This window comes from Labrus bergylta, chromosome 16 (genome assembly GCF_963930695.1).
Source record: "Labrus bergylta chromosome 16, fLabBer1.1, whole genome shotgun sequence".
NCBI lineage: Eukaryota > Metazoa > Chordata > Actinopteri > Labriformes > Labridae > Labrus > Labrus bergylta.
The window spans coordinates 24,807,067-24,832,008 of NC_089210.1; the positions used below are offsets into that span (position 1 = coordinate 24,807,067).

At 39.0% G+C, this 24,942-nt stretch overlaps 1 protein-coding gene across 2 annotated transcripts in view; it reads right to left on the reverse strand.

Moving 5' to 3' along the window:
• gcgra (glucagon receptor a) overlaps window positions 1-24,942 on the reverse strand; it is a 43,481-nt gene that overhangs the window by 13,667 nt on the left and 4,872 nt on the right. The window contains exon 1 of one of the 2 annotated variants that reach the window (XM_029278696.2): window positions 11,942-12,094. The exons of the other annotated variant lie outside the window; for it this stretch is intronic. The gene's annotated coding sequence lies outside the window, so the exon portion shown is untranslated. Of the gene's footprint in view, window positions 1-11,941; window positions 12,095-24,942 lie in introns of those variants that run through there. 2 annotated transcript variants of the gene reach the window in all.

A 24,942-nucleotide genomic window follows, 5' to 3' on the forward strand; every position in this document is an offset into this window, starting at 1 on the left:
AGAGAGAGAGAGAGAGAGAGAGAGAGAGAGAGAGAGGCTATACCCAGGTTAGAGAGCATGATAGAAAAAAAGCGACTGGTCTTTACCCTTTCTAGCCCATTGCTCCATTTTTAAGTACAAATATTCAATACAGTAAGTTTTATTGAGTTGTCAGATGAGTCCTCCTTACACCAGAAAGCACAGAATTTAATAAATAGTTGAGACACTGTAGTGTAAAATGGAGATTGAAACAGAATGTGATGATTTGCAAAACTGAAAAATGTAATTATTTTTGGAAAATTTCCTATTTGGAATTTGATGCCAACAGCGGGTTTTTTTTAAAAAGTTGGGACAGTGGCTTCTTAATAAGACTAGAATAGTTGTGAAATGTAAAAAAACCCCACTGGATTGAAAATCAGACAACAGGTTAGTAACTAGTTTGGTTTTAAAAAGAGCATTCCTGGGGCGCTGGATAGCCGAGCAGTTATGTTGCGCGTCTACTGTACTGATGTACTGTGGTCATCGTGGCAGGCGTGCGTTCAAATCTGACCTCAGCCCTTTTCTGCATGTCATCCCCCACTCTCTTCTCCCAACATTCCCTTCCTCTTGTCAGCTGTCCTATCCAATAAAGGCAAAAGTAGCCCACAAATATAACTTTAAAAAAAGAGCATCACAGACAGGCATCCAGCTTGTTATTAGTGCAGCATTCTAAAGCCAGCATCTGTGATGTTATGGGGGGCATTTGTGCACATAGCATACACATTTATAAAGGCAGCATTTAATGCTAAACCATACAGGATTTGGAGCACCATATGCTGCCAAATGGAAGACTCGTTTTTCAGGGAAGGCCTCGCTTATTTCAGCAGGACAAAGCCAAACCACATTCTGCTTGGATGGGTCCGTATTAAAAATGTCAAGGTGCTTAATTGGCCTTCCTTCATTGAAAACGTTTGGGGCATTATGAAGTGTAAATTATGACAAATGAGACCCTAATGTGCTTAAATCCTACGTTAAGCAAGAATGGAAAACCATTCAACTTTAAAAAAAATGAGGAATTGGTCTCCTCAGTTCCCAAATGTTAATACTGTGTTGTTAAAAGAAGAAGTGATGAAACAGAATGGTAAACGTGACTCTGTCTAAACTTTAGTGAAACGTGTTGATGGGTATATCCTTTTCTAAAAAAGTTTCAACTTTTTAAATGTTGTCTTCTTGCTATTTTCTTTTAAATATGGGGTTTCAATGTTTCAGAAATCATCACATTCTGTTTTTACATTTAGATTTTGCACAGCATCCCAACTTTTGTGAAAACACGGTTGCAGCCAACAAAACTGGGTGTTTTAATCTGATTGAAATATGCATGAAATAAGGTGACAAACTGTTCATGCCAAACTGACTGACTGTCCCCTACCTTCCTTGTCTAGGTAATGAACACCTTCCTTCTTTTACCCTTTTTAAATTTTACCAATTAACCTCAGTGTCACATCGCAAACCTGGCAGCTTTGTGCTCTGACTCATATTTTGAGATATATTATAACATTACAAAATGTCCCAAAGCTTAATACAACATTTCCCTAAATGAGCATTCAGTACTGCTCATAAAAAAAGATGTACAGGGTTTTTAAAGATTCATCCTGAAGACATTCATCTGTGCATCACTCGTGCTTTTTTGATGCACATTTGTCACATCCAATGTGTCTGCTTGGATGCTGTGGATGCAGGGCGATGGGAATCACCATCAGCCATTTAGTGGGAGCTGGAGTGGAACTAATAGCCTTGAAGGTGTGATGCTAATTAGGCTTGTAAACTCTGCTGTTATCATATGCTGCTTAAGCTACAGCCAGATCCAGACCAAATCAGAGTTTGCTGGAACGTGTTGTTTAGCCCCGCAAGCTCTCAGTTCCTGGAAAAAAAACCTCAAGCTTTTATCGCTACTGTTGCTCATCAGATTTAAGCACTGAAGCCACGGCTGAGAGTCAAACAGTCAGAGGCAGAGAGACCTCTCAAGGTGTGTGGGCCTGTTTCATTTGGTGTTTCTCACCCTGAAACAAGCCACAAAGTTTTTACCTCTGCTTCAGGATGTGTTTAGAAAATGATGTAATGCTTGTTTTTTCCCCCTCTGAGATGCACTGTATTGTTGATGTTCTGCCTTGGATTCAAGCAGATGCAATTAAACTGAAGTACAAAAAAGGTACACAGCTATTTGTCACAATAAAAACTGGTGATTGATTTTTATTTGTGTGAGATATACACAGAGAATCATAAATGAATGACGGGGGTTCCCTGAATGTCCCAACAACAAAAAAAACAAACATGAAAACTGTCCTGTGTTTGAGGGCATGTTGGATGGCTCAACACAATGGCCTAAACAATCACTGTTGTTTGTTCAAGAGTACTTACCTTTCATACGATTACACCATCTAACAAATAAAATTACAAAAGAGGAGTGTGCGTGTATGAATGCAGGCGGCGAGGATAAAAAACAAACCTCTTGGAAAAACACAATGACTGTCCGGTTCAGAGAATGACCCCGAGCAACAACCTATCATGCAGCTTTACAAATGCAGAAACCTACTGCGTTACAAGTCTTATATGGCTTTGCTTTCCATTGCTGAAGCATGTTTTGTCTTTATTAGCAATGCAGTAATTGGATTAGAGAGAGGGTCATACAGTAGCTTTGTTTGGGAAATATCTGTCAAAGATATCTGTCAAGCTAGATGATCACTAAAGCAAATACACAGCTACTACTTTATGTATTCTTCCTTCTTCCATTGCTTTGATTTAACAAACCAAGGCTCATACCTTCGGGCTGCAGATGTTAGGCTGAGCATGACAGTGCTGGATGAATCCCCACTATCTGATAATGGGGTGAGGCAGAGGTCAGAGGAGATGGAGCATCATGCTGCTCTTTGACTTGTCTGCTGCAACAAAGATGGAGATAGCACACTTATCTGTCACTGAGCAAAGGATCCATCAACTTCAGCTCTGTAAACTGCTGGGATGAGTGGGTTCTGTGTGACAGCTGAGTGACAGACAACGTTTTCTGCAACTGTTCAAATAAATCTCAATTGTTTGAATCTCCTTCAGTGCATTACAGGTTTTGTCTTGGTGCTATTTTCTGATCGCACTGCCCTTCTCCTTTTACTACCTGTCCTTTTTTAAGAGAATGGTTGCCAAAAGCTCGAAAAAAATGTTAAAAACATGCCTATTGTGTACTAGCCTGTTGTGTGTAGTGTTTATTTTTTTCATTTTTACATTGTAGAAGTTAGTCACCTATCCTAAACAACACCGGCAAATAGCTATGTAATCATTATCTTGCAAAAAGAGAAAAGCACCAGGGTTCTCCCAGAAAGATTCATAAATATAGGTCCTCCAGTCATAAAGATAACAATCAAAGTAATCAGTGAGGAAGCTTTCCATCAGCTGCTCAATGAACTCAGACTTAGGACAAGAAGCTCATTTGGAGTGACAGTCAGTGTATCAAACATGAAGACTGATTGCAGCTTCCTTCTGTATCGTCCAAACACAAGACTCTGTGTGCGTGTGATTGGTCCTATTGACAGTAAGTATTTAGGCTGGAGAACGTATTCAGATGTAATCAGATAATAAATAATTACATAATAATAGACCTTATCAGATGACCCTACTCTACCTCCAGGTCGGCTAAGGCAGAGACGCCTAGTGGTCGTAGTTAATATATGGGGGAAAACAAAAAGGATTCAGATGACTGGGAAGCAAATATATTTGCAAACATAACATAGTGAGAAGCAGCAACACTCTGCAACGTAAATGACATCAGTAACTCACCGAGTGAGACGCTATGAGTGCTCAGTTCACATTTCTCTGCTCAGTCAGATACTACATGGCTCTGCATTCCGATACCTGCACAATAAACTCTGGGACAACTCATTCTGATGTTTAAGTTCTCACACAGAGCTCCGATAAGTAATTTCACAACAATTGCAGCAGAGCAGTGTGTTACAGGGGCTTAGGAAATGCAGGATGAGCACAATCCATACTCAATTTCATCCAAAGTGGCAAATGGCAGTGATTGCATCAAGAAAAATGTATTGTCATAAGATGAAGTTTTTTAAAGTCAATTAATTAATCAAAATGTTTGTGAATTTATGGCACAAGACTGCAAAAAGCACAACGATGTCTTTTCCACCAAGTCTCCTTTTTCCAGGATGTGCCTGTGAGGGAAAAGCATCCCTACTTGAGGAAAGTTGTATATACACTCTACCCTCTCCAACAGCAGAATAACCGTGCAGATCAAGGACTAATTTGATCAGTTCTGTCTGGGATTTAGTTGTCAGGCCTGTTGGATTTGTTAGGGGATATGACATGCAGTGTTCTGCAAACCGTTTGCTGCCTGTTGGCAGCTGACTGGTGTTTGGAAAAAAAAGTGTCAAGACCAAGGCTTTGCTCACCCTTACCTCTACGTGTTACCTTTTCCCACGGCTCAGTGCACACGATCGTTTTGACAAACTGGTTGCTAAAGCATCCCTTTATTCCACGCTGCCAAACATATTCCTCCACAGAGCCTCAGCTGCTCTTACATGACTGAACTGAATTGAGGTGTGTTGAAAACATCAATGGAACATTGTACTACACCAAATAAGCAATTCAAAAGGCAAGCAATACATCATTTTGTTTAAAGATCAACACTTGAATATGCAAACGGAGAAAATTCTCTGTAGAGAAATAAGCATTGCATACTAAAACACAGTAGAAGTGTTTGTTTATTCATTACCTGTCTCCTCTCGACAGTTTCAAATATATTGCTACTGCAGAGAGGAAAACATGAAGTATTTACAACCTGTAATCCATATGTGAAAGCATGTACCCTCACACTATTATATATAGTGTATATATACAGCATTGACTCATATAGCTATATAGCATTTTTTTTTTTTTGCAAAATGGAATGAAAACATCAATAATGTGTGTGGGAGCTTTACATTTGTATGCCCATAGTGGTCGAGATATAATAGCCTTGGTGAGGTTGTAGCTCCGTAAAAGTGTTGTAACAAAGTTCAGCCTTTGTAATGCCTTTGTACATCTACATTTTTATCCTCAACTGCATTATGATGGAGTCCATGAGTGATTTAATGAACGTGTAAACACACAGCTGGAGCTTCACACATACACACAATCAGACATGTATACACACACACACACACACACACACACACACACACACACACACACACATACACACACACACATGCACACACACACACACACACACACACACACACACACACACACACACACACACACACACACACACACACACACACACACACACATACACACACACATACACACACACAGTGCTGTTCCATCTTGTGTCTCTGATGTGATACATTGCCTCTGTCTCTCCCCTACTAAGACTCTGTTTCTACCCATCGATGCCGGCTCAGTGTTGGCTTAGCCCCACCATTTAACCCTATGCATCACACATTGCAGACATGCTGCTGGTGTTTCCCACTGACAGTGTAACTGTGGTTGTACAGGGGTATGGATTAGTATCATGAAAATATTTGAAAGTACACATAACTCTTTCAACTAAACAGCATAACCTACATTGAAAGAAACCCACACCACAAATGTTTACAGGGGAGAGAGAAAAATTAAAAATGTCTCTCTCAGTTTTTCTCCTTGTGAGAGCTTGTGATCGACGATAGACTCTACTATACACAATGGAAGGAACAGATAGTGAGCGTTTAAATGAAGGGAAATTTTCCACTTATCTATTGCTCTCTCGGACTGATAAAAAAATATAATTAAACTAAACCATTCCTGAGGATGGAAAGAGTTTGATCTTGACCTTTGACCAACAATATCAGATTATCACATAATCATCATAAAACTGGAATAACAGCCAGAATTTTTTTATTTTTTATATATATAACATTATGATCTCAAGGTGAATGTTGACCTTTCTACCTCTTCAGTAAGAAATGGGCATTCATTCATAACTCAACTTATCCTTTAAGACATTAAGGCTACTATGAGGAATTTTAAGCTGGTTATGAAACAGACTGAAATTAATACTGATGTCACCATATAACCAACAAAAGCAAAATGGACTGTAGACCACAAAATAGATTATTTGCATATTACATCTTTATTGTGCCAAAAGGACTATTCTTAATCAAGTGCTCCAGCATATCACATTCCATTGACTCCTATCCCATCACACCTCTGGCCACAGCTGTTGATTGTGTGGACTCCTATGGAACATATCCAAACCAGAGATTCAGATTTCTGCAACTGTGTTACATCCCTGCATTGCTCAAAATGTTTGTCTCTGACCCCGTTACAATGTGTGAGAGTCAGAGTGCGACCCATCTGTGTCACATCTCCAGTGACCCGCAATGGAGGCTCAAAGGCTTTTTTTTGTGTGTGCTGATTATTTCTGTGTTTTGGAAAACATTCATATTTCCTATTCAGAGGAGATGTGGGTGGGAAACAATGACCACCCCATTGTGTAACATTTAAGATGTACCTGTATTGTGTGAGTGTGAGTGTATGTGTCTTTTATGTTTTGTACATGTATTTTAGTGTTTTTATGTACTCTTTCATGAGGTGAGCAGGACCTGTGATCTGTTCCTGCCGTGAGGCAACAACGCCCCTACAGGGAGACTTTGATTTGATTCCATGTTCACCATCCCACACGATGTGAAACTTTTTTTTGTGCATCTGATTGTGAAGTCATCGAGATATACTGGCAGATATTATCGATGTATATTCTAACAAGCACAGAGCATTATTTAAAAAAAAAAAAAAAAATAGGTTAGAGGATTAATCCCTTGTTATTGCAAAAGAAAAGAAAATTTAAATGACTTTAAATTTTTTAAACTGTGGGGCACCAGTGGCCTAGCGGTTCCATTTCTCATATGGACTACATACACTTCTAAATAAAACAATTCTGTGACACGGGTAGCCTAATGGTTAGTGCACACGCTCCATGTATTGAGGCTATAGTCCTCTAAACAGTCGGCCATGATTCAAATCCGACCTGTCACTCCCTTCAAGAGTCATTCCCCAATCTCTCTCTCTCCCCAATTTTTGACTCCATCTACTGTCCTGCTTCTAAATAAAAGACATAGAAAACTGTAAAAACCTTTAAAAAAAAAAGAAGAAAGAAGTACAAAACTTCCCGAAAGGAAAACATCATCTCTCCGATGCATATCTTTGTATATCCATCGTCAAACTGGCTCTTATCTAAGTAGAATTTTATTCACAGTATTTTATCACTGAACTTTGTCATCGAGCTGAATGTCTGCTAGTCATAAGAAGGGCAACATCTTCATGTCTAAACACTTAACATCACCTGCTATCTGCAGCTTTTTCAGTTAAAAGGGCTGATTCTTTATCCTGTTCACAAAGCCATCAGATTCCCCCGGGGAATTTGGTTTGTTGGTACAGCTAAGACTGTGATGTTTCACCAACATTTTTAAGATTCCGATTACACAAAGCAAACTTCTGTGCAAAGAGAGAATGATATTAATCATGCGCCAAGCCGGCAAATCATGCCTTCTGATAAATACAAACTATTATCAAGTGTGCTGCAAACTCTTACCCTTCCTGACAAAGACACATCAGCGCAGAATTAAACATGGTGTTGATACAACTGTAATACTGACAGCCATAGCCGTTCTGACCGAGCTGGCACAGAGAGGCAGGGAAATGGAAATTTGTATTTCTGTGTATTTTTACACTAGCTGTTGTTGTGGTAACCCACCTGCTCCATTGTAGAGTCCACATTCAATTTAAATCTGAACAGCCATGAAGCCGACCCACGCACAAGCCTCATCCGCTAACATGATTGGTCACACGTGTCAAAACATGCGTACAGTCTGTACAACACATGCCGGGAATGCTTTTCCAAAAAATCAGAGACAGAAACAACCATGAGAAAGGATCAAATAAACTGAATTATATAGCAAGATGCCTTTTATGGAGGGGAATGGAATTGGTGCATTATTTTAGGTATTTGAGCTGTACTTTTATATTGTTATGCAACTTCTCACTTCTACTTCCTCTACTACCCTTGCTGTGAAGCTGGAGCACTACTGTTTATCTGAGAGTAATTATTGCATATCATCATACTTTTATTTGCATCAGTTTAGTGACCAAGAAAAGTAAATGGATTGAGGCCAACACAGATAATTATAATATCTCAGTCTGATTGTCCTGTTGTCAGGGTGCAGTATAACCCAGGCCCACACTAACACACTTGGGCGGCTGTGGCTCAGTAGAGCCGGTCGTCTCTCAACCGTTATCGGGGGTTTGATCCGCAGCGTGTCCTTGGGCAAGACACTTAATCCCACGTCCCTCCCGCAGCTTCGTCCGTGGCATACAGTATGACTGTGCTTTAATGGGATTAGTCACTTCACACAGCAGCCTCTGCCATCAGTGTGTGAATCTGTAGGTGTGACCTGCGGTGTAAAAGTGCCTAGATAAGTCAGAATACTAGAAAAGGGCTAAACAAGCTCAAGTCCATTTACCATTTATTAACTAAAATATTTTTTTAAATATTATAAATGTGGGAGACCTCTTACATTCAGATCATAAATGATATATTTAACAGTATTGTTCCTATATTTTGTGGAGAGCAACGTGATAAAAAAAACAGCAAACCACACAGCAACAGATTCCATTCACAAACTGAAAGGTCTGACTCTCAAAACCTGAAATCTCACAAAATCCGTCGTGGTCAAACATGACAGAAAACCAACATGGTGGGCAATGGGAAGGAGGACTGGGGATACTAAGACTAAAAAATTCATAAAGAATCAAAATTCATGAAGAAAAAAAAACTATGGCTGAAATAATGGAGACGCTGTAAACATGGGCTGTACATGTTGCACAAGCTTTGCTGTGCTGCCTTGTTTTGACAGTTTGCTTTACAATTGGCTTTTGTTCCGTTCACGTGACAATCTAAATGTGTGCTTGGCTGGCCACAATATTCACTCGACTAGATCTGATCACTCTTAACACATCACACACAACAGGAAAATCTGGCAAGATAATCTATCAATTATCATGTCTTTTCTAAATCTTGTTGGAAGGAGGGAATCAGTCCAAAAACTGGCCGGATTATCTTCTAGCAAGTATCTTACTTTTACCAAAATGTGGATAGGGAGTTTTTGTCTTGCCTGTGTCACTGATTACTATACCATAGTTTATCAGAGCTCTGTAAATTATAATATAGAGAGTATAGTCTACAGTCCCTCTATAAGAAAATGTGTATACATTTTGACTTGACTTTTTTTTTTTTTTTATTGACTTGCACTCTAGAAGAAGAAAAGCAGTAAGTAATTGTTCTGCCCTGACAATATAACCAACACAAAGGTGAGAATGATGTCCAATAATGTGCTCTCCCAACCCTAAGCAGAGGTATAATTTAAGTGGGAAAAACTGTGTGCATGGACTAATGGTATTGAATACTTAAAGATTAAACTAACGACAATAATAATAATTAGGAAACACAGAACGCTCTCTTCCTGGACCATTTGCAACATTCAAAATTCAGCTTTAACTTAAATCTACTAACTTACAGTTTGTGTCATCCAATCTCTTTGCACATGCTGTTCTGTGCATGTGTAAGAAGTGTTTTGTGACTCAAAATAAACCTCACCCTGCTGTCTATTACAGTGACATGTACCACTCACTTTAAATCTGTTCCATCAAAAATGTAAACCAAGCTGTTTCTGTAGCATGCCAATTATCTCCTCGACTGACACCTACCATGTGGCAGCTTTTACAGGAATTAAAATAATCCTACAGTGACTAAATCAGAAATAACCATCTGGAAAAGAACACATAGGTTGCTTTCAATGCATATGTCATCTGTTAAATATCCTTTAAAATGTAATGCTGATATTTATGACTCTCCTCAATGAGTATTTTCACTCGTGACACTTATTGTGTATTATTCTACTCTAACTATACTAGAACTAGAACTTTTACGTCGTACACAAACAAAGTGCGAATTTCTTTCAATCCAAGCAACTGCCATAGATGTAGTTTGAAGACATGAATCATTAGAGTTGTCTTTGAAAATTGATTTTATTTTCAATTTATTGAAACAACCCAAAGTTTCATTGGCTACCTTAAACAGTTCCTCTCTCACTCTTTGGGAGCAAAGTTGAAAACATGTGGGATAATGTAAGTGCAAACCTCAAGAAACATTGGCCTGTGGGCTTAATTCAGAAATGATACATATTACACCTTAAAGACATATTTCGATTTTGTACTGTTTTCTAATCAAGCATGCAACTCAATACTTCGTCCAGCACTGCAATCAGGGAACCAATCACTAATACCATCACTGAATCAATTTGATCATCACAACGAGAGAATGTAATCTCAATCAGTTCAGCTCCAAACTGCTCTTAGTTCCATGCAAACGCTGCCAAACGACCTCATCGGGACATCAAATACAAACCAACAAGGGTAAACTGTGTATTGCTATGAATAAAGGCAGCGTAAAGGCGCTAAATAGTAAATCATTTAGAGTTGTCTCATGGGACAAAAAAATGTTTTACCACAGTAATAAATCTTCCCGTGACATTCACATCGATTGCCTGAGATTTGGTGTAAACAAGCGAGCAGGGAGCAGGGCCAACACAGCAAATCCACCTGTCAGCACTTGCAAGGAAGCATGACAAGTCGAACACAGATTCAGCTGCTTGGGAATACACAAAACAGTCCTCACACTATGACATTTACTGAAATTATTATGCCAAAAGAGTACAGTTTGTGGTGTCAACAGGGTCTTATGTGAAAGTGGCTCAATGGATGTTAAATCAGTGTTCCCAATAGGTTATTGAGTCAGTGATGCTTCATTATTCCAACGGGAAGGATTAGGAATAAAACCAAAATGTTAAAATTCTCGGCTGCCTTTGACTTCAAATAGCATAGTTGATGGCTTTCTTATGATGCTCTGACAATATACAACATCCCTTAGTCCTGACCGGGGCTCGAGTTCAGGGAGGAAAGCAGCTGTTTAACAAACAAACACTGTTATCAGAACAAGACCACATGATAACGCTGCCTAATTAGGTCCAATGGGGACAAGATCTGTTAAGGAAAACAAAGCACATAGTGTACCATAAATCACTGCACATTCTGTACTCTTCACTTGTATTTCCGTATCTGGATTAAAGCCATAATAGCCTACTTCAAAAGAGAGAAATCAGGATAGTACACTATGTGGGGTAAAGGGAACACACAAACACACCGTTTTTAAAGTCACATGCAATGAAATGTATACTGTAGACATGGTCAAATTTAAAACCGCAATAATCACTTTTGAAGCAAAGAATAATTCACTTCCGGGCAACATTCAAACAATTTTTTGTTACAGGGATGGGGGTTATATTTAAAAAATATATTTGTCTGTACAACTAAGAAGAGTCTGAGTATTTATTCATCAATTTAAAAAACTTCGAAACACAGGGGGGATGTTTGATATTTATTTTGTGTGGCTAATAAACTGGGGATACTTGTTTGTATATTAGTTGTGAATAAATGTGTTAGAATAACTTATGAGTTAATAGAAGAAAAGTGAGAGTGCGGTAGGGATTTATAAGTTTCACTTCAACCTACTTTTGTTTTTCATTATTATTATGTTTTCATTATTATTTTCATTTTTAATTCAAAATAAAGTCTTTCATTCATTCATTCAAAATAAGCATACAGAGATTACAGAGAGACAAAAAAAATGACTGCACACAGGTTTTAAAATAGGAGATTAACACAAGTCAAACCACAGGAAAAAATGAGACAGAATCACAAAGCAGCAAAGATCCTCACTTATTCTGGTGTGTTTGATCCATGGGATTGTAAGAAACACCACAAACAGAAATGAGACTCCACCATGCAATAGGAAAAATAGAGGGGACAGAAATTGATGTTTAAAAGTTATAAAGAATGTACAGTAACTTACGTCATATTTTTTTTGCTGTAGTCACATCCAAAGATATTCCCAATTTTCATTGTTTTCATGCAAAAAAAAAGGAGGTGTGTGAGGGAACTCCAACTAGACTGCTGTTGATTTTTTTTTTTATAAAGGCCTGGGTGTTCCCTGCACCACGTCTCCCCGGGCTCCATCAACACTGCTCTATTGTATGTTGAGCTTTTATAGATGCGGGTAGCTACTGTTTATGTGCAGTAATCCCCCTGAGCTTCTCTTCACTGCTCCGTCCCCCCGCCATCAGCCTGAAATTTATCAAACACTTGGAGGGGAGGGGATGTTTGTCGTTTACAGTGGCAGATCTGCACAGATTCAGGACCCTAAATATAGATTCACAGAGTCTCTTAAACCTTATTTAGCAAGGAAGATAAGCCTAAAACAAGGAGAAAAATCTATTATTTATCATGGAGAAGATGCATGGAAAGAGGTTAAACAGTTTTCTTAGAGACTGCTTGGTAGAAATGTGCTGTAAGAACATTTGAAAATTAAATATTAACCCTAACCCTGGTATGTTTTTTTTTTTTTTTCTGTAGGTGGGCTTGTGTTAGCGCTAAGCGCTCATGACTTAAAAAGACCCTGAACTAAACACAGCCAGCGCTGATGACTCAAAATGTTTCTTATAGAATGTTTCTAAATAGAGAGGTTAGTATTTATTTCAATGTCTTCAGAATGACCCTGAAATCTTCTGAGGAAGCCATAACAAACAGTAAGTGCCTCAGTCTGATGTAAACTTGGAAAATATATAAACTGTGCCAACACTGAAGTGCTTTAAAAACTATCTTGAAAAGGATATTAATATTAAATACTGAGATAAACAAGAAACTCTCCTATTGATTATGATGACAGACAGACAGTGAAAAAGATTTCTATATTGATTGACTCATGTACTATTCTGAGACATTGTGTACTGATGTGCTCAAACACTTTCTTAGATATAAGTTGAATACAGTAAAATACAGAAATATATTTTTTTTATTTCAAATGTTTCACTGACGGGCTTATGATGTCTCCTAATACGGAGAACAAGAAGAAGATATACTTTATTATTCTCGCAAGGGGAAATTTAGTTTTACCCTCTGTTGTTCAGAATGCTACACACACACATCGTAATTATGTCATGACATGTACATTGTATGAGTATTATATGTAGGTGTAAAACGATCTTAAATTTGTTGATTTAAAGCTTATCTTTGAATTTATTGTGAATTATTACTTTGCTTAACATTTGCCCTGTTGGTCACTTTTTTACCCTCAGGCTTCTGCAGTGATACAGAATGTAGACTTAATATAAGACACTTTGTGGCTCAGATCATTTTATTTATGGTTTATTTGATAGGGACAGATACAGATACAGAGACAAACTGAAAACTGTGATCCAATGCAAGTATCATAGTGTTAAAGTGCTAATTTGCAATACTTGTCCCATGTTAACTATAAATTAACTCATCATCTCTTCATATGTTGAAGCTTAAGAGGTTTACAGCTGTGGATCGTACTGCATGATTTGTTAGTATTCTGCAGGGACTTTCTCACTCTGAAACATCAAGTAAATGGAGGTGATTTGTCTCGATTTCACTGGGCTCCAACAGCCCCTCCTTTTCTGTATCGCCCATATTCCTCATCTGTGTTATCTCACTCCATTCCCCCCCTTAGCATCTGTATCACCCTTAATCTAAATGAACTCAATGCCTCACTCGCCAGAGAAAGCAAAGTGACTTATCTGCTGCTCCATCGTCTCAGTTATGCACACACATTACGCTCGCTCATTCTCTCTTGCTTATCCCACTTACTCAAACTTTTGGCAGATTGGAGGACTTACAGCTTTTGTTTGGAAGATTCTTTTTCCTCAAGTGCTCTGCAATTTTTCACAATTAATCTCACTTTACCAGATGCGTCTCATATGCATTTTTTTTCTACAAAGCACAGTTGTTTTTTGTAGGTGAATCCATCTGCTTGTTAGCAACAAGTAATCCAATGTGCCTCTTCTTCTGCTGTCTTTTCTGCAACAGGCCTGGGTGATTCATGTAAAGCTGCTTTAATGCTTTGGTTGTTCGGAGCCACAGGAATAAAACACAGTGTATGCCTCAAGTGACATTAATTCACACATGAAGTGCTTTGGGTTCACTTGTTGCAACTGACCCCACTTATGAATGAATTAACTGCAAAAGTGTCCAGGTCACAGCAACAACCGTTATCTAGTACAAACACACACTGTGCTCAGCCTGAGACGCATGCAGCGAAACCCAGAACACAAAGCCGACCCATTGACTGTTTGTTGTCAAACGCTTCGTGCGTGGTTCATTTCAATCATTTAAGGCAGCCGGGCATACACTCTTATCATTTCCCATGTCCTTGCATCAGTGATGCAGTTTAAAGTGTGAAGTAACAGATCCTGCCTCTCGTCACTGAGGAGGAGACGATTGCACTGAGCAGCGTCAACATCTTCAGTCATTCATGAGAAAGTGCGTTTACGCGGCAAACAAGATATGAACACGTCACGCCACGGCGAGCAGCAGTGTGAACGAGGGAAGAAGAGCAACTCATTAGCAGCAGAAGATGAGTTGAGGACAATAATGTGAGGAATAAATGCAACGCCTCCATTCATATGTTTTAACTTAGACCTCTGTGCTGCTGCAGAACAGTCACATCGCTATGATATGTGACTATAGATTATGTAGTCTGAACACGGGCAGCAGGATACATTTATTCTTCATCATTATTGATAAAAAATGTCAGCAAACACATTAATAATTACAGTTAGTGACATCCTAAAATGACTTGTGATATTGTACCAACAAAACCAAACACAAATATATCAATATAATCATATATAAAAATGTTAGTATCATAAACAGCTAAAGAAAACTTAAATTATTCAAATATAAGAAGATGTAACAAGTAATTTTTGCAAGTTATGGTATACTTTAAATTTATTTTAAAATAAAGTCCTAAATATTAATGTTGTGACTTTTCAAACTCAATTAGACTCAATTAGCACTTTCTACTCTACGTGAAAAAGCTGAAAACAACATCCGTTTAGGGTTTATTGACATTCATTCGGCGGGCGAGGTCATGCTAGTAGTGTCCTGGGAGAAAGAATGTTGAGAGCAGTAAACACATAAACAGATTGACAATCATTCAGGTGTGAGCTTTCCTGTTTTTGACATCATTTTTGTCTGCTCGAGTTTAACGACCTGAAATCAGTGGTGAGTTGTAGTCAATCCGCAGTATACTGCCAAAAATAGTAATTCTAATCTCATGAAGCACAGAGTTTAAAATCACACTTCTACTAAACTAGCTGTCAAAGATCTCGGTGCTGCAAACACCGGAGACCACGGATGCAGCACCGAGCTGAGGAGGAGCCACTCCATCCAAACACACAACACTTGATTTAACATCACCGCCAGCTCCGCTATCTGGGAGCCGGGACTTCACAGACTGATAGCACGCTACTGCATGTTGTTGATGACACGCTTCCCATGATAACTGTTGAGTTTGTTGCCTTCAGAGATCTAATTAGCAAAATACCAAATTATTATCTAACAGACAGAAATCTTGATTTGATTAAATATTTCAGAAGTAGGCGAAGCAGTGTTTCATATTATTATTTCATGCTGCACTTTTCTTCTTCTACATCTACAGCACTGTGTTTGAATATCAGACAGTCAGTGTGATGTAATACAGTAGTGTCAGAGCTGCAAAACATGGCTGTCAGATGGTCGTGTAATGCAGCTAATGCAATCAGCAAACAGAGAGTAGTTAGGCAGTAAAGTAGATGAGCTGACAATTATGTACACATGCACACACACACACACATCCCTATGATTGTGTATCCTTGTGAGGACCATAGGCGGTCTGCAAACACACAATTTGTATTAAATGTCTTGAATTGGGCTCTTACCCAAAATTAAGAGATGAGGACCGACTAAAAGACAACTTCACTTCCCCAAAAAATAGCCGACATAGATCAATAAATCAGAAAATCTCAGACTCAAATTGACTCTGATAAAGAGAGACAGGCTCACAAAGAAAAACTTTAAGCACATATGACATTCCAGTATCACTGTAGATCAATCTACTTTACAGCTTCTCTGGAGATAAGTCCCACACAAGGAAAGGGCATAAAAATAGTAGTGGGACTTTAAAAAAAGGAGGACTAAGTATGTGTCCGTCTTCCTCTGACTCATGGGTTTGCAGATAAGATCTGTTATACTGATAGCTGAGAGCCTGAGAAAGAGCTGTCGGATGAATGTTGTGGGAAGCTGTTCAGCTCTTACAAGACCCTCAGCAGTTCAAAACACGTTTGTGGAGGGAATGAAAAATACTTAACAGGAGTAGTGTGCTTAGTGTGTAATGAATATTGAATGTGTTAAGTTCAAAACAACGAAACTCATGGGAGGTGAAGAACATGAAGAAGGCGGAGACAATGTTTTACAGGAGAGAGCCAGGGACGAGGCGACAGGCAAGTACCAAGAGAAAAGAAAAACAGTTAATTATGTATGCCTGCTCATTGAATACAGTTTTCAGAATAAAATGAAATTGTAATGACTTTAACTGAATCTAATACAATTTGATCTTTTCCCTAGTTTTTTTTATGCACAGAGTAAAAAATGTGCCCTATGTGAAAAATGATAGCATATTTTTGTGTCTGATATTTTGGTGGCAATTTTTCATGAAGGAGTTGGTGGTTGGACAATACCAGTTGAGAACCACTGCTTAAGTTTATGACTATATACCAGGTGGTAACCTGCAGTGTTGATGCAGGGCAAAAACCTTCAGTTCTTTGTGTGTCCACTTGAGGCTGTCACAGACATACCCATTCTCAAAGGCCTGATTTTACAACAGTGATAATCAAACAGCTTGGTTCAAAGAACTAATTTTGTTTGAATAGCTAATGTCTTTATGAAGGGTGAATGTATTTTTAACTGATCCATTTTGATTTCATAAAGAGAAAGATTTATTCATACTAAGGCACTTGGTAGAATTGGCTGACAGGTGTGCGGGGTGTAGCTGAGACAGCATTTCCAACAAGACGACCGCCATCGGCAGGCTTCAAAAGCCCCCTTCAGAAGCCAATTGGGTCACATCACTGAAACTGTGTCCGTGTTAAAAACAGTCTACAATGCAAACAACTGGCCTTTCCATCAGCCCAGCTGTACTCAATTTGAATGTGTTGAAAGTTATTGATAACATGCTAAAACGCTAAAAAAAATGGTGAACACTGTAAAATTGTACCCACAAAGTATAAACATAGTGCATTTTGTAGCTGTTAGCATGCTGACTTTAGCATATTCCTAAAAGGCGATAGCTGTCTCACAGAGAAACTATAGTCTGGCTGTATTACTGAGCTAAATTGATCCAAAGCTAAATTGCTTGTTGGATTGAAATATATTTTAGAAAACTCCCTTCCCCTACACCTTCCTGATGTCGGATTAGTGAACGGCTTTGTACTGTACAACCAATTTCTTTATCTACTTTATCTAATCAGTTCATGGCATTATTGGCCTGCTGTGCAGAAGCGAAAAGGTGAGGAGAAGGTGTTTGTACTGTGTTTGTACTTATCTCTCTTGCCCACTTATCTACTCAATATGTTATATTGACTGAAACACTTTTAACTATACAGCAGAGACTGTATGCGTGTGCAGTTGTTTTCCACTAAATCAATATCTCTTCTCCATCCTTTGAGGGTGGCTAAAGGTTTCTGACTACACTAGTCATATGGACTACTTCATTGGAACATAATCCAAGCTTTAGTCTTGTGTTGTACAGAAAAGGAAATGTTTAGATCACATTATTAAAAACTGATGATTTATAATTCAAAAAACAGAACAAATGTACAGGTACACATGTGAGTTCATTCTCTTACAGTTTCTTATAAATTGCCAAGAATAGCATGGACAGCTGGCAGGGTCATACATTTCATTGAAGCATTACTTTGTTCTATTCTAGATGAGATATATAAAGTATTATTTTAATGTCTGTCACAAAGGTTTCTGTACAGAAGGTTGGTTAAGTTAGTCAAAGTTCCTGAGGCTAAACTGTGTTCTTCTGACAGCCCGCCTCCTGTTGTATGAGCTGAGCTAGAGATGATTATTCATGCCTTTGTATGAAACAAGACTTGAACACTGTAATTCTCTTTTCACGTCTTAAAATCACATCATTGAACCGCCTACAAGTGGTCCAAAATGCTCCCACTAAGCTGTTGTCAAAATCTCCTGAAGGGTCTCATGTTACTCCAGTCCTTGGACATGTCATTGTACTGATGGCTTTCCATTTATTTCAGAATTCAATTAAAAATTCTTGTGATTTTGATTCAGTACAGAGCACTGCGTGGTCAGGCACCTGCTTATATCGAAGAACTTATGAAGCCGTACAACACCAACAGGACTGGGAGGTCTTATGATCAGGGAACTGAGAACTCTGAACTATGGGGACATTTTTTAAAAGCAGTGGAAGATCCATTTGTTTAGACTTGTCTTTGTTTGAACTGTCTGTCTGTTATTATTTAATCATTTGTATTTCATGTCTTATTAATCTTTAATTTTGTAGCACTTTAAAGGGACGTCTGCTCTTGAAAGGTGCTTAACAAACTTTACTTTCTTACTTTACTACTCATGCACTGATTGTGCATGTGCATGTGTGTGTGTGCATGTGTGCGTGTGTGTGATGAAGATACATTTAGATGGAGGTCAATCTCTCCGGCCTGTGTACACAGCATTTGGAGGCCCACATCCAGCCCCTCAGGTCAAAAACACACTGACATCAGCAGTCTCTTCAGTGACGCATGGAGGACTTGATGTTTTCCAACTCCTTAACAATCACCACCACTGAGAACTGAGGAGAAAGACTTCAAATCCAATATTTCCAGCCCTCATTCCAAACCGTTTACCTGTTACAGCACAAACATCAAGCAGCACAGCCGCAGTGTTGATGCCAGAAATTCTTTGAAAACATTTGGTTTGTGGGACTTTTTACAGAACTACTGTTTTGCTCTCCAAATTTTGGTGTCACAGTCGTTTTCATGGGCCGTGCTGATTTTCACACAGTTGTGACTAAACCGTTCTATTCAGCATGAACTCACGGCAAACTACAGAGATCTGATTCTTTAACATTTTTAATGGCAAAACAAGAACATTTATATCAGTCCATTTGGTCCTAAAAAGTTATTTGTGTAAGGCCAGGGCACTGTATGTTTGAAAAATGTTGTGGAATGTCAGCTCACTGTGTGTATACCACGGAATTATTTATGACGCACGACCAAAGCTCACGATGTGCTCACACTGCGGGGTCTGATTGTCGAGCGCGATTGTTGAGTGCTCATGCTGCACAAGTTTAATTGGGACAAAGCATTGACAACTGTCAGTAAAGTTTAGATCTCCTTGTATTTCAGTTGTCTCATGAGTATGACTCAAAACACACCGTCAACATCCCTCTCACTCTCTCTCACACACACCGTGCATCACCAACACACAAAAGCTAACTAGCAAGCTAAATCCCCCAATAATATTCCCTTAGCAGCTGGAGCTCCACTGCTATTTCCTGACAATGTCTCTCTCATTCATATCTTTAGTGAAAGGAGGGGGAAGACACATCAAACATGCATGTCTGCTGTTGCCACAAAGCTTTTAAACGCTGTCTGCTTGTTCAGTTGCAATTAGAAAAAAAAAGCCCTGAAGTTGGGGAGAAAGTTTTTGCTGCACTCTCATTGTTTGAGTGTATGCAATCATACAACTAAAATATCAAACATGCCAGAAAATCATTCTAACAAGGGGGGTAACAGCAGACAGGTCAGTGATTGGCAGCCGTGCCCAACTGTACACTGCTTGTGTGATTTTGTAAAATGGGGTGCAAATGTATTGGGTCCACTTCAATATAAGTTATGATTTTGGAATTGGGTCAAAATGACAGTGTTTTCCCTGCTTAAGGCGAATGCCAAAAAGAGCAATAATTTAAGTTAGTCAGTTATAAACCTTACAGGGGAATGTGCTCTATCTTCATACTATATCGTTTAAATGGAAAAAGAAAACAGAACAGAAAAAAAAACAATAGTTTCCAGTTGAGCAGTTGATGAGGTGATGTATGTGCTCTGTACTGTGATAATAGGCCTTGTTGGGGAGCAAAAAGGAGCTTCACTTGACCTTCGACCCACACACGTTGCGAGGGAGGTGGTGGTATTTTTAGTACCTCACAAACATGGATCTGAACAAACAGAAAATGGCTCAATACCGTTACCCCCTCCAGGGTTTACAAAACAGTTCAGAGAAAAGCAAAACCTTGTTGTGAGCTTTTATTTTTCAAACCCTTTGCTGATATTGATTCTCCTGCGATAGATGTTTTTGTTCCTGTCTCCACCCTACATGAAAATGTCTCTGTGTGCACTGAAGAGGAATTTACTTCCCACAGGACACACAGGTTAACTTCCCCAACTGTGCGAGATTGCAATTGAACACAACTGCCATCTTTCAAGCTTGCAAACCTGATTCCCATTTTGAACCCTAAACGGTCACATGCACATGGCCCCTGTTCAGTCAACACTGGAGCGTGTAGGTTGGTCATTAGTGTGTAATCATATAAGCCAGTTTGAGCCTGATTGTGTGATTTATCTTTGCGCAAAGACAGCAGTGATGTGTTTCCATCATCACAACCCACTAACATCTCTTATCCATACATGACTTATCTGTGTGATCGGAGATAAATCAAGTCACAACCTCCTGAGCATGGGGTTACATTCCTCCATCAATCTACAACACATAAGCTCCTGCTGGATTTAAATGGCAGGTTGATTTTCTGCATTTTCTTTTTACCGCAGACCCTAAAAATGTAAAAAATAACATATGGGAGGGAGCACTAAATCATTATCTTTCAAAGAGTGTTAGCTCTACACTCCCACTCCCATGCACTGTTCATTTTATGTGATATATAAGTGTTTACGGTTTAACTGTAGAGTGAATTTATTTAATTCATTTACGCAAAAAATATTCAGAAAATGTGCAAATGAACAAAAAAACAATCCAAGAAGTTGCTCTCACATAGCCTAGTGGTTATGATGCGTGTCCTATGTACAGAGGCTATAGTCCTCATCGCAGCGGCCGTGGGTTCAAACCTGACCTCGCCTTTACTCCATATCATCCCCCACTCTCTCCCCAATGTTTCTTCTCTTTCTTCAGCTGTCCTATCTAAAAAAGGCAAAAATGGCCCAAAAATAACAACAACAAAAAAGAAGTTGCAGTAGATTTCAAGAAATCCTTGTCTTGCAATTTGAGGGCACCAAATAGTCAAATTTGATTCAAACTAAATATTTTTGCCAAGATTAACAAACAGTATGGAATATGTTAAACCAGCCATGTCTGTTTTATGGGGCTGTCAAACAATTAAAGCTTTTAAACGTGATTAATCACTAAATTTCAATAGTTAATTGCAATTAATCACATTTTTAATCGCCTGTATGAAATTCCATTATTTCAAATTAAAAAGATAAAAATTGTTATGCTAAAATTATCTGCTGTTTGAATTCAACCTCACTGTTCAACCTCAAATCACTGCTTTTATTTTGAAATTCATAAAGTAAGGACCTTCTGGAAGATGGACCGTTACTACATGAACTTAATCATGCACTTTGTATTTGGCATTCTTTCCATTTCTGGCGGGGGTTTTTTAACAAAATGTGGAGTTTAAAGGTTGTAGTCATTTTGTTGGTGATTTGATATTATATTTCCTTGCATTGAAATGCATATAAGATACCAACTGTATGTTACAATGTCTAAACATTACTGTGCTCTCTTCCCTTTAAATGACAAATTATTTCAAAGTGTATTGTTATTGGCATCTGATTTTACAACAAGAAGGTATTGATTATAACTAATGGAGACATTGATTTCTTGTTCAACAACACCTGCTCCATCAATCAGACAGTCGACTTCAAACCCCTTCAAATACTCCCTGTGGGACTTGAACTGGTTAATTGAAGAAGTGTTTCATTTATCCAGGGCCGGAGGGGGAAGTGATGGTGAATCTTCATGCTGTGAGGCTGAAAGAGCAAAGCTCTGACAGAAACAGGCTTGATAAGGCATTGTTTTTCCAGAACTCTGCATCTCTAGTTCTGTTGTGTTTGCTTCATTAGAAAGGTTGCTTATGCGGAGATGTTGTTATGTTTTCCGACTGAAAATGTATATCAAAACAGATCCAAAAAACCTTTCAGACACTTACTGTGGACACAATTTGAAGCTCAAGGGCTGATTCCTTTTGAGCAGCCCTGCAGAAACAATTGAGCCTGTCCACCGTGAGGGCACGTACAGCTCTTTCAGCCAGTCAGAGTGATTAATCTTGTCGTTTTCCTGTAGAGCAGGCAACATCAAAACATTGTCTGGATTTGTTCACAGGGGCAGGAAGGTAAGCTGTTGGCAGCCACCCAGTTAGTGATGGAATGTGCTTCACTTTGTATCAGATTCAGGTCCTCAGAGGAGAGCATGGTGGAAAGAGAACGGGCGCTGCTTAGAGACCAGAGTGCAATATCAGGATACCGCTCAGATTGGCCAAGGGGGAAATGGTTTCAATAAGTTAATGACCTAACAATAAGAAGCAGGGCTTTTTCATGATTAAATGTAGCAGAAACCAAGTATATCCTCTGAAAATAACTCTGACTATCTACAATGAGTGTGACACCCGAGTCCCACTGTCTGTGATATTGTCCGAGCCATATCTACATCATGTTTCCATGGACGGGACAGCCGGCTCATCATCTTGTGTATAAAAGTTGTTTAATTGAGGGACTAGAGAAAAGAATAATACGATACTGTACTCATTGCTTATTTGAATGTCACGTCAGCGTTTTTAGATCACAGTCATTTTGTGTAAATTTACATGCAGTGTGAAGATACGAGCAAACTATAGAGCGCTAGCATTAGCATGCTAACACAACAATGCAGCGCAAGTTCTTTTGGTTTCATTCTGGTGCTCAAGGGTGACATCTACTGGATCAAAAAGGTGTATATTCTTCCTTTAAAAAGAAGTGTTGGTCCAAGGCCCTCTATATGGGCTATACATTTGGATGAGTATCATCCATACAGATGTCGACTGATTCCATGATTTATAAGCCTTAAAAAGAAACTTGTTTCTGCATGAAATCAATTCATAGCTTTAACAGCAAATTGCTGTTTTCTACCAGCCTGCATGGGATTATTATTGGTGCCACTTCAAGAAACTGCTTTAAAGAAGAGAGGACTCATTTGAGATAATTTCTCAAATGATGTCAGATAAAAACAGCCATGAGGTGGAGTACGAAATGTGAAATTAGTGATAGTAGGCAAAAGGCGATTGTTTCATTCATGTTTACAGGAAGCAAAAACACGAGACTTCAACATTGTGTACAGCATACAAAGCTTCCGTTTCTAGGTGTAGCACTCTTGTTTCCATTAAGGGTCAGTAAAATAAGTCAACAGCTGTTTAACAATAATATGTATTGTGTGTGTTTGCACTAAAATGAAATCTTTAGTAACTGCTGATACACATGTTCAGGTGTCCCAATTATTACAAAGAAGGAGCAAATACTATCAGAAGATCTCTGAATAAAAACAACCTTTGACATCCTGAACATTGAGAAATTGTAAAAGTCACTTTCAACTGTTCAACAGCTGCTTTCTGCTGCTCAAGAAAACGTGTCTGGTAAACGCAGTGTATGAAATAAATCAGTAATATGATTTTCCTTTATAGTTAAACAGCTAATTTTGAAGAGGTTTCATTCAACTTGACAGTTGCTTTGGCACACTGTTAGGTGTACTTGGGAAGATTTCATTTACTCCAGCGTTATCCGTTTAACCTTGCACGTGCCTGAGAGAAGGAGGGCAAAATACACCAAGAACATGGGAGTCGATGTCTATTGAATTAGCAGTAGATATTTCCTGCCACTTTCAGGGGGGGAGGGGGGAGATTTTATCCGGTCCTTTCAGATGTGTGGTGTAAACTGTGTATCTGTACGGTCAGGATGGTGTGTGTCTAAGTGACCGGAAGAAAAAGAGTGCATGCAGGTTCTGCTACCTGTGCAAGGCTACAATATTAACTAAATATAACTGGAGCTCCAAAATGGGTTTAAATATGTATTTTTCTCTTTTAATCACCTCAAGCTGGAATTGGAGATTTTGTTTTTGTTTACTCATATGCCTTTGAGTGTGTGTGTGTGTGTGTGTGTGTGCGTGTGTGTGCGTGTGTGTGTGTGCGTGTGTGTGTGTGTGTGTGTGTGCGTGTGCGTGTGTGTGTGCGTGTGTGTGTGTGTGTGTGTGTGGGTGGTACGAGCTGGATGGCACACGGGGGTAAGTGGAGCCTAGAGGCGGTATCTGGATGGACCCTCACAATCCAGAGTGACAGCTCTTTGTAGTGGAAGCTATTCTTAGCCCTCCTGGGTCCCTTGTGGGGGTTCTTTTGAATTGGAGCATGTAGAGCTTTACAAGACGTCAGTGGTCACTTGATGGGTGCTGACACCTATTCTCCCCCTCACACCTGTCCAAAGCCCTGGCACAAGCTGTCCAGCATCACAGGATCTACAGATTATTTTTTCTCCTCAGGTTTGTCTGCTTTGTTTGCTCTCTAAGTACAGCCCGTTAGACTGTTTCTATCTCTGCCTCTTGTCCCTGCTCTTTCAATCTGACCAAATCATGAAAAAGCTAAAGCCAATGTGTCCCTCTTGTCTTATCTTCTGTCTCTCACTTGCTCTCTTGCTCTCATCTTTTCAGATGACTCATAATCAGGAAACCAAAAAAAAAGCAGAGATATGCAACATGGTCTCCTCTCCTCCTCTCTCAAGCTTCAAGTCTTTATTTTTGTTAACCTATTTTTAACCTCAATCCCGCAGTGTCAATTATGTACTGCTCTTTATCATCATTAACCGACCACAAGCATTAGTTTAGATATTTCCATGGGCTAATGAGATGACAGGCTAAGAGCAAACGTCAAAAAGGCCAAAACAATTGGAGTCAAATACA